The following is a 12140-nucleotide window of genomic DNA, read 5'->3' as shown; positions in this document are numbered from 1 at the left end:
AAGGGGTCATGGTTCCTGGGCTGACGTTCGGCAATGCGGTCTTGTGCATGAGATCAGAAGTTCAAGCAAGATTAGAAATTAAGCAACGTGGAATAGGTAGGCTTGCTTTAGGAGCTCACGGGAATACACCAAATCAGGGAGTACAAGGTGATATGGGATGCACATCATTTGAGGGCAGGGAAGCTAGCAGCAAGATAAAATTTGAGAAGCGATTGAGAGAAATGAAGGAGGAGCGTTGGGCTAGGAAGGTTTTCAGCTACTTGTACATGAAGAATGTCGATACAAAATGGAGGAAGCGAACCAGGAAGTTGACTGGTAAATACTTAGAAAACAGCAGGTGGCCAAACCAAAAAGAAGTATCGGTTAAGAAGAAAGTGAAGGAAACGGAGACTGACATGTGGAAAATGGGCATGATTAAGAAGTCCGCACTAGAGATCTATCGAACTTTTAAGCAGAAAATCACCAAGGAAAGAATCTATGATAATACTCGGGGTAGTTCTCTAGTGTTTGAGGCAAGGACGGGAGTACTGTGGACCAAGACATATCGGGCCAAATAGGAAGGGGTAGACACAGTATGCAGTGCGTGTGGATAGGAAGAAGAAACTGCCGAACACTTGATAATGTTCTGTAAAGGGCTTCACCCTATAGTTCAGGATGATGGCGCAGAGTTTTTCAAAGCACTGGGGTTTAGGGACCTGGAGGGCAAAATAGACTTTAAGCAAGTAGACTTAACTAGAAGGAGGTTATCTGATTGGTGGCTAAAGTCAAGGCACGAGTGAAAATTAAACTCTTCACTGCAAAGTACGAATCATCAAACTCACTTTTTAAGGGAAAAAAAAATAAATATAGTTTTGGGTTCATTAAGTATTACAGCTTGGTGGCGCTAGCCACCGCCCAATCTAAAGGGTACAGCCATATCCATCCATACATCCATCTTAAGAGTATTATAACTAAATGGCGTTAGGGGTTTCAACCGCATGTCCATTGAGGGAATGATGATGAGTGAGACGAAGCGTCCATCCCTGTGTCCATCCGTCTGTCTGTCCATGCTTCTGTCCGTGCGTGCGCACATCCGTCTGGCTGTCCATACTTCCGTCCCTTGTCTGTCCATCCGGCCGTCCATACTTCCATCCGTCCATCCATTCGTCTGCCCATCCGTGCTTCCGTCCGTCCGCCCGCACGTACGTGCTTCGCTCTGTCCGAGCTTCTGCCCGTCCGTATATTCGTGCTTCGGTCTGTTCGATCGACTGCGCGTCCGTCTGTGCATCCTTCAGTCCGTCCATGCGTCCGGAAGGACGGACGCTTCGCCCCACTTATCATAATTCTCTCCATTGACATGCTGGGATTTTTCTAAACACTCGACTTTCTGTAGTGCAGTGGGACGGTTTTCAGCTCTCCCATAGTAGAGCACCAAGTACTCAAATCGTCGAATACGTTTTCTAAACCCAGTCGCGGATGGAGATTTTTGAGGCACGTTTTCTGATAAGTGCGTGTACATGTAGGGCCGGCTAACTGCTCTGCCATAGTTGAGTACGAAGTACTCGAAATCGTTACACATTCTCTAAACACTTAATGATGGCCTTTTGAAACTGGGACAACTTATTGTTCTCCCTTAGTAGAGTACATCATGCTCTAAATCGTCGAACATTTTTCTAAACACATCAGTGTACACCAGGATAGCTCAAAGCTCTCCTACTCGCAATGCCCACGGCCTATAGTGGCACGCCGTGTAATCCAAAATGGCTGTGAAAGGATGATCAACCCGTGAACTCGCATAAGAAAAAATAGGACGCACGGACGTACTCCTCGGGCCGCTTTCACCGGATGAACCCTTGATCGTCAAGTGAATGTATATGGAACCAAAGTACTTTCCCAACCAATAGAAACCGCTTAATGTTCGCTATCTCATTCCTCGCCGCAGGGCAAAGGGTGGTGGTGTCAGCTGATCTGTCGTGTATCAGCGATGCTTTGCGTAATCGTGTGCGTGCTACAGAGAACTGCATGAACCAAAATTCACGTATGAACTGAATGCACTCCGAGCGCCACCATTTTCGCAGTTTCTCTATTGAAAACCTTTATGCCGATGAGAATGAGGTAGCACGCGGCCAGCACCCTTTCACCTTCGATGAAGCAATGCGATTTGAGCCACAATCAAGAAACTTCAGAACAGCGCTAAGCAAAACTGCCGCGTTTACCCTGTTAAGCGTCGCCATTTTGTTTTCAAGTTCGACCAGTGCTATACTAGCCCACGGAGCGTTCTATGGAGTTGCGAACAGCTTTAAAGCAACACACGTTCAATTAAAATTGTTAAATGGCAATGAATGAGCAGATGTAATAAATTAATATAATGCTACACAGCTTCGTGCTTCATCCGCCTTCACAGAGAAAAAAGGGTCGATAATTTCGTTTTCCGTTCGTCGTACTCTATTCGGCACCCAAATTTACACCCCTCTTTGTCTATGACACCTTGTTGTCTGTCACTATACTTTCAATTATTCTGTGCTTTGTTGGCTACTTAATTGTTTATCTCCTCGGTTTCGTACCAACACTTTTACATTGCAGCTATTTCTACCCCATCTCTTGCATACTGAAAAATCTTTCGTGAAATCGGGCTTTACTCGACGCTTCCCTCGCTTCTAACCGAGCACCCTATAGGTGCTTGCTGCGGCCGCCTGTAGTCTAGGTAACGAGGCGCAAAATTGTAGTCTGATTGAAATGCGAAAGCTGCCGCTAAGGTGAAACTTTCCAGCTCGGCAGAGAAGAGATCAGCTCCCGATTCTTTGTTCTCCGCATGTTTACCGCAAGGTTTCACATGTTTGGGGTTCGAGTTGTGATTATTCGTTTGGAGTCAACAACGGCGAATGCTCTGGATGCCGCTATGGCATTATACTTCCGAACCAGCCGAAGTGACCGAAGTGCGAATCGAACCTTTCACTCAGATCAGCCACGAATGCAGTAGGCCAAACCTAGAGAAACCCCGACAAGCCCATAGACAAATATGCGGAGAATAACGAGTCTACGGGCCATTTCTGAGCAGTGACAAAAAAGACCCCTCATCGTCGAAGTCCCTACATTTGCATTGCGCGCGGAAAGAACAAGGTGAAGTGCTACCAAGCATGGTGACCGCATTGTCATCTTCTAAAGAAAAGAGCAAACAACATTCACGCTCACCTCTTCAAGCACGCAGTCTTGGAAGGGGATGGGGGGTGGGGGGTTGGAGGGTTGCAAGAGGGGGGGGGCGCAGGGTCGGTCATATACATTGAAATAGTAGGAAGGTGGGGGGCGCAATATCTGCCCTATGAATCGACTTTATAGGGAGCGTGGGTGCTACGATGAAGCTTCGCCCCCCTCCTTGAGGGAGAAACCTGCACATGCTTATGCCCGTTATATCGGTCGACGCTCGCTGGTGGACAATTCAAGGAGGCCCGAAAGCTGCGATCTAGTTTCGGCATGCTTGGAAAATATCAAGGCGCAGAACGTTCTTCTGCAGTTTACCGGACCCGTTCTGTTGGTTTCATGGACCCTGCCTCACAGAAAACCCAATACGCTTTTCGGGCACTGTATGCCAAAACTATGATATGATATTGTCACGTGCTTACCCCAGAAAGACGATGACAGTTGTGCATGTGCCACGAAGGACTACGAATTGGACGAAGAAGAAGAACTCCCTTGCGCGTTCTATTAAAAGAACCTACCTGCTTCTGGCGTCTCAGTTTCTGCCGCAAGACCTCTGTTTCGACGTCGTGACACTGGTGGAGGTGCTGGAGCCTACAACCTGATGCAGGACAGTCTTGCTCGGACCCGTTCATCTAGTCCAGAGACTCAGCCCAGAGACTAGGCCTAAGTCCAGAGTCCGCACCTGTTCCGCCTCTTTCCAGCATGGCAGCTCCTACGACATCCACGGTAATCCCGCCATCGCAGACCACTCTTCCCTCGCAGGTAACTCTTGAACATCCTCGTGTTCCAGAAGTTTTCCGTGGGAAAGAGTACGAGGATGTCGAGGACTGGCTCAAACAGTTCGAACGTGTCGCTGTATCCAACCACTGGAGCGAACAGCACAAACTTGGCCGTGCATATTTCACACTGGAAGATAGCGCTCGCACGTGGTATGAGAACCGCGAGGCTACATTCCAATCTTGGGAAGACTTCCGTCGAAAGCTCCTCGCAACATTTTTGAACTCGGACCGACGGGATCGCGCACAGCAAGTGATTGAGGCACGTGTGCAAAAACCCAATGAAACGGCCGCCATGTACGCAGAGGGTATGATCCGTCTGTTTCGACGAGCTGACCCCGACATGCCCGAGGCGAAGAAGGTGCGTCACCTAATGCAGGGTGTTAAGGAACAAGTGTTTGCGGGCCTCGTACGAAATCCACCTACAACTGTAGATGAATTCATAAGAGAGGCGACAGTCATCGAGCGCGCACTGCAACAACGACGCCGACACTTTGACCGCCTGCAGAACCACACGGCAGTAAGTACTGCAGCTCAGAACACTGCCGTATGCGAAAGTTCCCTGCGACAAATGATTAGGGAAATCCTGCGTGAGGAACTTCGGGCCCTCTGCGTTCCCCCTGCCCAACCGCCAGTGGCATCTGTTGCCGAAATCGTCCGCCAGGAGTTGAGGCAAGCCATTACACCTTCCGCGCCAAATCCTGAGCCACATCCAGCGAGCTACGCTGATGTGGTCCGTCGTCCTCCACCGACATTTGTGGCGACGCCCTTCCAGCCACGACCCACTGCCGTACCTTGGTGGCAACGAGATTCTACGAGACGACCACCAGTTCACCGAACTGACTTGTGGTGCATGGCTGACCGCCGACCTATTTGCTACCGCTGCGGAGAGCCCGGTTACATTGCCCGCTATTGCCGTCACGGCGATTCTGGGTTCGGGAACTTTTCTCGTCCCGCTTCTTTCCGCTCCGACGACCGTCGTGCCCATGATGCCGATCAACTATCGCCTGCTCAAGCAACCCCACCGCGTCGCTGGCGATCTTCATCACCTGCGCGTCACCGTGACTTCCCTCAGAGCTACGCGGACGTCACCAGAGGCCGTTCGCCTAGCCCGCGCCGGGGAAACTAACTGATGCGACCTCGGGGGGCAAGGTTGCCAATCGTCGACACACTGAAAAGTTCCCCCAATCATCGCAAGAAGGTATGACGACAACGACGATGAATACGACGACGAATAATAATGCTGATGAAGTTGTACGTGCCGATCTGAGCGTTCTCATTGACGGACATCACGTTACAGCACTGGTCGACACTGGCGCCGACTTCTCAATCATGCGACAAGAGCTCGCCGACCGCCTCAGAAAGGTCAAGACACCGTGGACAGGGCCGCATATAAGGAGTGCTGGTGGTCAGCTGATGACACCCACGGGTAAATGCACCACTAGACTTCGCATCGGAGATTCTAGCTTCGTGGCCACTTTCGTCCTGTTGCCAGGCTGCTGTAAAGAGTTAATTTTGGGCATGGATTTTCTTCAAGACCATGGCGCTGTTATCAACATCCCTCAACGTATGGTGACGTTTTGCGCACACCCTTATGCCGACAACAGCAGTGAAGAACCGCGCGGCCGTTTGCGAATAGCCGACGATGTGGCACTCCCACCGAGATCCTGCTGCCTTGTGTCGGTGTCCAGTGGGTGTCCTTGCTATAAAGATGTGATTGCGGAGCACATAGTCACTCTTTCGTTCACGCAAGGCATTTCCATCGCGAGGGGCGTCCTGGCGCTTACTGGTGGACAGGCAGAAGTGCTCCTCACCAACTTCAGCAACGAGCACCGTCAAATCCAGAAGGGTACCGAAATTGCCTACTACGACGATGTAGACCAAGCCTGGGATCGTTTTACCTTGCAACCAGATGACGCGACAGTCCCTGCCTCGACAACTTTGTCGGTGGACATCTGCTCCACGCTACCGCCCTCTGATAGGAAGCATCTGCTTGGACTTATACACCAATTCGAAGACTGCTTTTCGCGTACGTCAAAGGTCCAGCGGACACCATTGACCCAGCACCGCATCATTACCGAAGACAACACGCGACCGATTCGGCAGAACCCCTACCGTGTGGCTCAGAAAAAGCGCGAGGAGATTTAGAAGCAAGTACACAGGACGCTCGCGGATGACGTCATACAACTTTCGAAAAGTCCTTGGGCGTCCCCCGTGGTTTTGGTCAAGAAAAAAGACGGCAGCTTCCGTTTCTGTATTGATTATCGCAAGTTGAACCAAGTCACGAAGAAAGACGTCTATCCACTGCCTATCATAGATGATTCACTCGATCGGCTGCGTCATGCGCGCTATTTGTCTTCAATGGACCTCCGAAGCGGCTACTGGCAGATAGAAGTCGACGAGAGAGATCGCGAAAAAACGGCCTTTGTGACGCCTGATGGCCTTTATGAATTTAAGGTGCTACCTTTTGGGTTGTGCTCGGCGCCAGCCACTTTTCAGCGTCTCATGGACACCGTACTATTGGGCCTGAAGTGGCAAACATGCTTGGTCTATCTAGACGATGTTGTTGTATTCTCAGCATCATTCGAGAAACATCTCAGTCGTCTATACACCGTACTCCAAGCCATACGCTCGGCCGGCCTGACTTTAAAACCAGAAAAATGTCATTTTGGTTTCAACGAACTCAGCTTCCTAGGCCACGTCGTCAGTCACGAGGGTGTTCGACCTGACCCGGCCAAAATAGACGCCATAGCGCAATTTCCTGCACCCCGTGACAAAAAGGCTGTGAGACGCTTCTTAGGGTTGTGCACCTATTACCGACGATTTATCGAGGACTTTTCGTCTATTGCGGCGCCATTGACACAACTCACATGTGAGGACGTCCCCTTCTTTTGGGGTGAACAGGAGCAAATGGCATTCAATGAACTGCGACAACGCTTGCAAACACCTCCAGTCCTTGCGCATTTCGACCAGGACGCCCCTACAGTACTTCACACTGACGCCAGCAATGTAGGTCTAGGTGCCGTTCTGGTGCAGTTGCAAGACGGCTGTGAAAAAGTAATATCCTACGCCAGCAGAACTCTCTCTCGCACGGAGGAGAACTACTCGACCACCGAGAAGAAGTGTCTCGCCGTGGTGTGGGCAGTCATCAAATTTCGTCCGTATTTGTACGGCCGCTCCTTCAAGGTTGTTAGCGACCATCACTCTTTGTGCTGGCTCACCAACCTTAAAGATCCATCTGGTCATTTGGCGCGCTGGAGCCTAAGACTTCAAGAGTTTGACATGACCATCGTCTACAAATCTGGGAAGAGGCACACCGACGCCGACTGTCTCTCACGGCCAGTGGAAACTGTCGCTCCTGATGACGAAAACATCGACGCGGCATTCTTGGGACTTGTCAACACGGCCACTATTGCACGAGAGCAGCGCAGTGACCCTGAGCTGTTACCACTCATTGAATATTTAGAAGGACGACGTAAAGACGTGCCGCGGTTATTTGCTAGAGGACTGCCATCTTTTTGCTTGCGAAACGATGTTCTCTATAAGAAAAACTTCTCACCAACCGGTAACCCGCACTTGCTCGTCGTGCCTGCCTCTCTTCGAAAAGAAATTATGGAAGCGTGCCATGATGAAGCAACTTCTGGTCATCTAGGCTACACCCAAACATTGTGCCGACTACGATGCAAGTACTACTGGCCAAAGTTACCTGCTGCTGTTAACCATCACGTGCGAACGTGCACCGACTGCCAAAGACGCAAAGCGCCTCCCAGCAAGCCAGCCGGTCTTTTACATCCAGTCGAAGCACCAGAAAAGCCGTTCACCCAGATTGGAATGGATTTCCTGGGTCCCTTTCCAACTTCCACAACAGGGAACAGATGAATTATTGTGGTCACTGATTACCTGTCCCGTTATGCGGAGACTAAAGCTATGCAGCGTGGCACAGCAACAGAAGCCGCTCAGTTTTTCATCGAAAACATCGTCCTTCGGCATGGCGCTCCGACAACAGTGATCACAGACAGAGGACCTGCCTTCACCGCAGAGCTTTTGGAGTCGGTTCTCAGACTCAGCGGTACAGCTCACCGGAGAACAACTGCATACCATCCGCAGACAAACGGACTGACGGAGCGCCTCAATAGGACCCTCACAGACATGATCAGTATGTACGTTGACACGGAACATAAAAACTGGGATCAGATATTGCCGTACGTGACCTTTGCTTATAACACCGCTCGACAAGAAACCACTGGAATGACACCGTTCAGTCTGATCTATGGTCGTGAAGTCACGACAACATTGGACGCCATGTTGCCGCATGAGTGTGACGACATCCATGTAGACGCCGAAGAATTCACTCAGCGTGCCGAAGAAGCCAGACAGCTCGCGCGCGTGCGCATCTGTCATCAGCAGCATCAAGATGCACAACGCTACGACACCCGACACAAGTTTGTTAGCTACTCACCAGGCGACAAAGTGTGGGTCTGGATTACGATACGTCGACGTGGACTGTCTGAGAAACTGCTAAGACGGTACTTTGGTCCATACAGCGTCACGCGACGCTTGAACGACGTGAACTACGAAGTCGTTCCCGACACTAATTGTAGTTCTAAGCGCCAAAAGCATCTGCCCGAAGTCGTGCACGTCGTGCGAATGAAACCGTATTTATCGAATTAATTAGCTCCCGGTTACCGTTTTCCTACGACCACTTCATACGCCTGGTAGAGCACCTAAGTTGCGCATCGGGACGATGCTTCTTTCGGAGGGAGGCAAATGTCACGTGCTTGCCCAAGAAAGACGATGACAGTTGTGCATGTGCCACGAAGGACTACGAATTGGACGAAGAAGAAGAACTCCCTTGCGCGTTCTATTAAAAGAACCTACCTGCTTCTGGCGTCTCAGTTTCTGCCGCAAGACCTCTGTTTCAACGTCGTGACAATATGAGGTGCACCATTGTGGAGGGCTCCGGGAGTTTTCACTGTGTGGTGTTGTACGCTAATATCGCCTGATACACGGGCCTCTATCGCTTCACTTCTATCTAAATGCGATCGCCATGGCCGGAATAAAACTCGTGCACCTCGGGTCAGCAGGTGGGTATAGTAACCGCTGCACCACCGCATTGGACCTGTGGGGAAGAATCGGCAACTTGCTAAACTATAAGCCAAAATGTTTTGGCTCAGTATAGCTTGCAGTGGATTCGGCATAAATTCCGACCACTCGGTGATACAATATTGTACGAGGTAAATTGACCTTTTTGCGTTTCACCATCGTGGAAACGCACGCGCCGCAGCCTAGAATAGTTTTGTCACCACCGCGATGATGCGGTTTTGCATTAGCTTAGATGTACCCCAGCCCCGCCACGGTGGTCTAGTGGCTAGGGTACTGGGCTGCTGACCCGCAGGTCGTGGGTTCAAATCCCGGCTGCGGCGGCTGCATTTCCGATGGACGCGGAAATGTTGTAGGCCCGTGTGCTCAGATTTGGGTGCACGTTAAAGAACCCCAGGTGGTCGAAATTTCCGGAGCCCTCCACTACGGCGTCTCTCATATGGTGGTTTTGGGACGTTAAACCCCACATATCATCATTAGATGTAGCCTAGGTGACGTCTTAACAGCGTGGTGACGTAGTTACTCCGCTGCACAGAGATTGCACCGGCGCATTAAGTACGTTGGGGGCTTTGTGATAACATAATTTTGCCAGCATGCTGTTCATGAACTTCTATAGAAAGTGCTTGTGTAACATTCTTTTTTTTGCCGTGATCTTTTTGCATATAAGTGTGAGCGAGCACAAAAACAATATGGCAGCTTCGCACTTGAGATGTCAAGCCTGAAAGAAGGGTGGAGTTGGGTGCCCTGATTTCCGTTGATCTTTCTTTTGTTCTGTCTTTTTCTCTCTGCTGCATCATTTGTTTTTATGTTCCTTTAGATTTCTTTCTCACTATTTAACGTTTCCCTCTGTATATCTATATTTACCGATTGCTCTTTTTTTTTCTCTCTCTTTCTCTGTTTCTCTCATTTTGTCATGCGCCGCCACGGTGGTCTAGTGGCTAAGGCTCGGCTGCTGACCTGCAAGTCACGGGATCGAATCTCGGCTGCGGCGGCTGCATTTCCGATGGAGGCGGAAATGTTGTAGGCCCGTGTGCTCAGACTTGGGGGCACGTTAAAGAACCTCAGGTGGTCTATATTTTCGGAGCCCTCCACTACGGTGTCTCTCATAATCATATGGTGGTTTTGGGATGTTAAACCCCACATAATAATAACTCATTTTGTCATAACTGCTCGAACAATACAGCACGAAATACGAGACAAGAAAAAAAAAGAACATGAGGACAGGTCGGTGTGCTTCTTCATCTGTCGTCTCGTATTTTGCGCTGTACCATTCAAGTTGTAACGAATCAAGAACAACTATAACCCGGCTGTCTGTTGTTATCTGGAAGCCCTACTGTTATCATTTTTCTTCTGCCTTGCTCTCAGCTTTTTTCGACCGTCCTTTCATGTCTGTTTTCCTTTCCTCTCCCTCTTAATGCCTTTTCTGACCTTCTATTTTTCGTCTTTATTGCCGTATTCACATCTCCCTGTTCTCACTTTCTGTTTTCTCGCTATAGCTCTCTGCTTCTCTCTTTCTTTAAATGCATTTCTCTCTATTTAGTTCTCTCTTTCCTTCCCATCTTTCTCTTTCGCGCGTTTCACGTGCTTCACTTCACCGAACAGAGTTTTCATTTTACGTTCGCACTTGCTGTGCTTGGCAGAAGAACCTGCCCAGTTCTTGCGTTGCATAGCCGTCTGAGCAGTTCTGCCCGACCATGTGCAAATCACCTATAGCTATTGCGCCTCTATTCTACCTTGTGAAAGATGAAGCAAGCAAGAACCTCCTTTATTCGGGTTCCTGGGAAAGCTGAACAAGCACATACAGGACAGGAGAACACTTTGTTACCCAGAACCGAGTGGTGAGCTCTGAAAGCAGAAACCCGCAGACATGGCACACAGCCAAGACACAGACACAGACAATCGCGCTGAAAACGAGCGCTCGCGCGTCTGACAGACCTAGGACTTACCCATTTTCTGTGGCACATACCCGCTTATCATGATAGTTTTCAGACAGGCCGCTCACATTTCTGTGGCGCATACCCGCTGTTTGGGCTATCTGTCGCTTTCTCATTTTTTAATAGAATAGTGGTGAGTATGAGTAGTGTACTTACCCAAATTCTTTGGTACATATACCACAAAGTCGCATAGGATAAGCCGCAGAGGATGGACAGCACAAATGCTTTGATGTAAAAAAAAAAAAACAGCGTTCAGCAGCACTTCCTCACTCGTGGAAAGGAGGGCAAACGAGTGTTGGCTTGGGTGTGCCTGACACCAATCTTCTTTTTTTCTTTGTTTCTTCTTCCTTTGTTTTCTTTATTTCTCTCTTTCTTTCTACGTAGTGGTAACCCCGGAACTCTCTTCAAGAAGAATAGGCATGCCGTATCTCACGTTCTTTCTAGCGCTCGTAAGCCTGTACAAACGCTTCTTTTAGCTTCTAGAGTGGGACAACAAAAGTGTAATCATGCGATCATGGAAACAGAGTTAGGATATTCAACGTTCTCGGAGTAGAAATTTTCATGAAATTTATTATTCCCGAAATTGAGCTTACGCATTGTCCAGAAAATCACTTTTACATTCTATCAATACTACATATTGTAATGAAGCGCCATCAGCGAGTGTACTGCTTCCCATTAATATTTTTTTTGCATTCTTTGTAGAAAGCATTAGCATGCTTCAATTTAGTGCACCTAGTGAAAAATGGGGTTAGGCTTTGCACCATGGCAGTCGCTTTTTGGCCGGAGTACTTGGGTTGAAACCCCAGCCACGGAGCGAACATTCATTTTTTCTTTGATACATTTCATGGCGCGCGGGCTGGGCAGCTGTGGGTGAGGACTTTTTTTTTTTTTTTTTGAACTCCTCCAGCTGCACAGATTAGCCGCTTGACAAAATCGCCTTTCAAGCACTCCGTACAGATCGTTAACTACAGACGCTGGAACGCGTGGCCCCGGTGTTCAACAGTGGGTTAAAGGGGACGATAAGGTGTTTCTAAATCGTTAGTAGCGTCTGCCCAGAAACCTCAAATGGTGCTCGTCGCCCGTCTCTTCTCTGCTTCATTGTTAGTGGACCAGTAGTAAATACTAGGGTCTGCCCAATGTCTACGACAGATAC

This window comes from Rhipicephalus microplus, chromosome 3 (assembly GCF_043290135.1).
Source record: "Rhipicephalus microplus isolate Deutch F79 chromosome 3, USDA_Rmic, whole genome shotgun sequence".
NCBI lineage: Eukaryota > Metazoa > Arthropoda > Arachnida > Ixodida > Ixodidae > Rhipicephalus > Rhipicephalus microplus.
This window is presented reverse-complemented; position numbering follows the sequence as displayed.